Consider the following 4,453-nt stretch of genomic DNA (forward strand, 5'->3'; position numbering starts at 1 on the left):
AAATATTGCTCTCTTTGCTGAATTAGAAGAGGATTCAACTGATAAGACACCAGTGTTTTAGAGGATCTAGTCGTGTCCAGACAGCACTGCAAAATGACCTCCACCCTGACATCTTGACTGTGTAGCAGTCAGGTTAGAGGCTTGCTTAGCTTCGTGTTCATTCCTGATTGGAGCTTCCACTTAGTCCACTCCAATCATCGCTTTGGACAGCGGACAGAAAGCACCCTGTCTCATCTCACGTCCGGTGATAACCCGAGGTGACTGGTGTGCGTGAGAGACAGAAAAAGAGCATATGTTCAAGTGTGTGTGTGTGCACGCAGGAGCAATAAGCCTGTGAGAGCATACATTGAGCTAGCACCCTGAGAATATATTACCATCTCCTCCTTTACATCAGGCCGTTTTTTTTATTACAATTCATAATTCTGGTGATATTGATACAGAGATAAGCAGAATTGAGTTTATGAGGCTTCTCCTCTGAGAGGGATTCCAGCACACACCTCTGGTTGAGTCAGCAGAATAACATCAAAACTAATCACAATTTAATGGATCCCTATGTCCCAAGGTCACAGACATGAATAAAGCATGGCCTGGAGCACACATGGACAACATCGTCCTCTCTACATCTAAACCACTTCGGATGAGCTGAACATTCGGGTTGGATATGCTCGAAATGGACACTGCTTGCCACAGGCTTTATTTAAATATGCAGTTTCTCAGCAGGCATTCCTTCAGTTATGTACGTGTGCTAAGACATTCCCCAAGCTATTCTATTTAATTCTTCACTATAACTCAAAACCACCTGGCTGAGCTGGTCAATGCAATGGAAGAACTATGAAATTGGATTTGTGCCTGGTTCAAGTGTCCAGCCATTGCAGACAGAGCTTCGTCCTCAGTTCGAGCCTATTATTAAATACCATATTAAAACAAGTATGATATCATGCCAAATGAGAGAGGAAACTTAAATCTTTAAAAACCACTCACAAATAATATGTTACAATGTACTACTGTAACATAATCCTTATTTCCTTTTAATTCCTAAAACAGCTGGGCAATGTAGCTTTTAGCAAACTCATTGAAATTGGATTTGCTGACAGTAAGAACATTTTTGAATATCTTATCCTTTAATACTAAAGTTAGTCACTAACGTTAATGTGCCGTCAATGATTAGCTTGTCGTCTTCTCTATGGGCGGTATTTTTAGACATAAAAAGTCCAAATAGATGCAAATTTAAAAATGCTGAAATGAAACTGAAAATGGCAACAATAAATATGAAAAAAATGGGAAATGGAAAAGCTTCAATGGAAATTCTTGAACAGAAAAAACTAAATTAGTTTATTGAAGAACACTTATTTTAATGTTTTATTATCCTAAAATTAGCTATTTTCTTTATTTAGCTAATTTAGATTAGTATTTCTTTCACACTAGCACATTACAAGAAACAATATTTCTGATAATCTAAAAGATCGTTGAGGAAAAGCATGACCCAATTCAGAATCCTCTGCCATTAGCTCACAGACCTGGAAACCACAGGAGAGAGGTGCAGTTGGAGCCTCTTCACTAAAACAAGTACAGTAATTGCAACTCTGCAAACTTGACAAAAGACACCAGTAAACCATAATGTTCCTGTTAGGTAGAGCCCTGTAAAAGCCCCTAAATGTTGATTCATGTGTAGGGGATCTGCTTCTGACTGTAATGGCAATCGAGGATCAAAGGAGGAAAAGTTTTTGTGGCATGATGATGAGCCTCCTCTAGATTCACACAGTCTGAGCCAAAACAATATTGAGCTGAAGCTTTGTTACAGTTAACAATGTGTCCTCTGCAGAGGGTAGGGAAAAGTGGGTGGAAATCACATCATGGGATTTCTGACATTCTCTTTTATCTTGAAACATTGATAGGTTATACCCAAAGGTCTAGAGTGATGAGAGCTTCAAAGCAAGTTACAAGCAGTTCATATGCCTTTAACTAACCATTCTGTCATATATCCTTGTTGGTAGTGTTATACATAGAGATAGTGGATTTAAGGATGAGTTGATGAGGGCAAGGTAGATTGTGTAAGAAAAATTAATAAAGACAAATTTGATCAATTTATAGGTCTATATCTCAATTTCCTAAAAGAGGCAATTCAATCTAACTGAGTGACGCAGACTGTTTTTTTTCACTGTACATTTTTTATCCTCTCCACGCGTGGTTCTACGGCAGGCAATGTTGTTTGGTGCGAAGTGGTGGACCAACGACCAAACATGGTTAACATATTGTACTTATTTTAATGTCTCTCTTACTTGTTTTATTCTGCAGACAACTGCAACCACCACGAATGCCTTCAAGGCAAGTGTTACGACCATGGACTAGACAAAAGAAGTGGACGTAGTCACTGTGACATCACCCATTGGTTTCTGGACTGCTGTTCTGAACCCTTGAGTTTTTGCAGCCAGCAGTACCGGACGTGACCATACAAGACGGTGGCGCTAACAGCATTGTTAGCTAGCTACAGCTGTAATTCACATTAACTGTGATTTTATCCGGGATGCTAATTTTGGCTAGCTAAAAACAGACTTAAAACAAAACGTACTTCCCAGGAAAATGAAGTCACTCTAGCCTGACTGACAGGTCGCCATAGTAGTCCTGTCCTAAAGCATAATCGGCTCATCTATTTTCTTCTAAGTGGGACTATAATTTATTAAATCAACATCATGCTATATTGAAGAAGACTTGAAACTATCGATTGAGACCTTAAACTCATTAGGAAAGGGTTAACATTATTTCTAATGGAACCGGACTTACTTTTGCAACCAGAGGAGTCGCCCCCTGCTGGCTGTTAGATAGAATGCAGGTTTAAGGGACATCCCCATTCACCTCAATTTTCAGACCCGGAGGTTCCCACTTGGTTACGGGCCTAGGGTTGTATGCTTGTTTTTGTGTGTGGGTTTTGTGTTGCTCCTTTCTCTCTATGCAGTCTCCCTTGGGTAGTTGCCATTTCCCCTTGCCCCTGTTGCATGAGTGAGTGGCAGCAGGTGTGCCTGATTACTGCTGAGTGCCTGGAGGAGGTTGAACAGGATTGGGAATTTATTTTCACTCAGCTACAGCCAAAGTGCTTGTTAATTGCTGCCCTACCTGTTTGTTCGTTTTCTTCTTTTGAGAAAGTAGTTTTTGGTTGGTTGTTTGTTCAGTTGAGAATCATAAATATGTTTGTTTGCATCTGACTCTGGTTTCCTGTCCACTTTTGCCCTTGTTTTATTTTAAATATTGTTGCTCTCCTCCTTCCCCTGGACTTACCCCATTTGACAAATGTATCTCAGCCTTCCCTGATTTTTTGCCCCCGCCTTCGAATGTGGCTATTTGGAATGGTTTTAAAAACTTTTACCTTCAGAAGTGCTTGGACAATATTTAATGCAAAATAGTCTGAATAATACTAGTCTTTTAAAGCAATATTATGTCATTTTATCTTAGGGTGCTTTCACACCTGAACCATTTAGTTCTGTTCCGGAACAGATTATTTGTTCCGAATCAATTTGAATATTTTTCTTGATTTGTTTTGTGTTCACACTGCATAATTGTAAAGCTTGCTGAATCACATACCTATGCCGGGCTTTCCTTACGCCATTATGTCACTTTCTCAGGTGTGCAGGCCGCACTTTGCATTGTGAGGCAGATCCATGACAACAACAATACAAAATGAGTTGTGGGTTGACTTGGTGCTGCACGGAAATGAAATGCCTCAATTACATTTAGTTCCTGGTGTGGAAGCACCCTTAAAAAAAGCTTCAAAATCATTTTAATGGTACACTGACTTGTAATAGGGTAAATGAACTCCCATTGGGGCGGCTGTGGCTCAGGAGGTAGAGCAGGTTGGCCGTTAATCTGCAGGTCAGCGGTTCAATCCCAGCTCCCCCAGCTTGCATGTCAAAGTGTCCTTGGGCAAGATACTGAACCCCAAATTCCGCCAGTGTAAGAATGCGTGTGAATGTTAGTTTCTGTTTAAGCACTTAGGCGTAATGCTTTACGGCACCACGTCACACACCAACAAGAGTCTTTAGCATGCTAGCTGTAAGAAGAAGCTAGCTCTATTCTCAGTATAGATATCATGGGAGATGTGTACAGCTGTCCTTATTTACAAGTAGTGAATTACACTCTACAGAATCCCCCAAAACACCAAATCTTACATAATTTTTAAAAAGGAACGCAAAAAGTCCTGCATGGTTGGGAGCAGAGAGTACCTCAAGGTGTCAAAATCAGACACAGTGAAAGATTACAGCATTGGCTGATTTGCAGTCAAGAAAGATGAATGTTTCTCTCAGTCAGTCAAGCTCGGCCTCAAGAAAATACATTAATATGATGATGGTTACCCTGGACAGGTCTGGAGTCAAAATAACTGTATGCTGAGTTGTACTATTTCTTTCTTTATCCTTTTCTTTTGGCTGGCTCATATTGTGTTGTTCCATTTTAAGTGATTTTA

Source organism: Micropterus salmoides, unplaced genomic scaffold (genome assembly GCF_014851395.1).
Source record: "Micropterus salmoides isolate LMB-PRFRI ecotype aquatic unplaced genomic scaffold, ASM1485139v1 Ms_hic_scaffold_21, whole genome shotgun sequence".
NCBI classification, from domain to species: domain Eukaryota; kingdom Metazoa; phylum Chordata; class Actinopteri; order Centrarchiformes; family Centrarchidae; genus Micropterus; species Micropterus salmoides.